We start from the raw sequence: 301 nt of genomic DNA on the forward strand, positions 1-301 counted from the left end.
AAAGAAAATGAAGCTGATGGTTGGACTTTGGTTACTCATAAGAAGCGGAGACATCAAACAGTCTTTAGGATATGACTTCCTAAGACAAGAGCAACAAGGAGTGATGTGAATCAACTACAGCCATAAAAAACATCAAGCCTTGTACTAGCCAAAAGATCAATGGTTCTTCATCGCAGAAGGTTCGAAGGCCCATTACATTAGATGAATTCTTTCCTAAAAAATTCTTTGTGGTAGTCCATTGGTGCAACACATGTTATTTCCAGCACAGACGAAACAAAGGGAAGCAAATGTGAGCATAATC

This window comes from Solanum tuberosum, unplaced genomic scaffold (assembly GCF_000226075.1).
Source record: "Solanum tuberosum cultivar DM 1-3 516 R44 unplaced genomic scaffold, SolTub_3.0 scf00490, whole genome shotgun sequence".
NCBI lineage: Eukaryota > Viridiplantae > Streptophyta > Magnoliopsida > Solanales > Solanaceae > Solanum > Solanum tuberosum.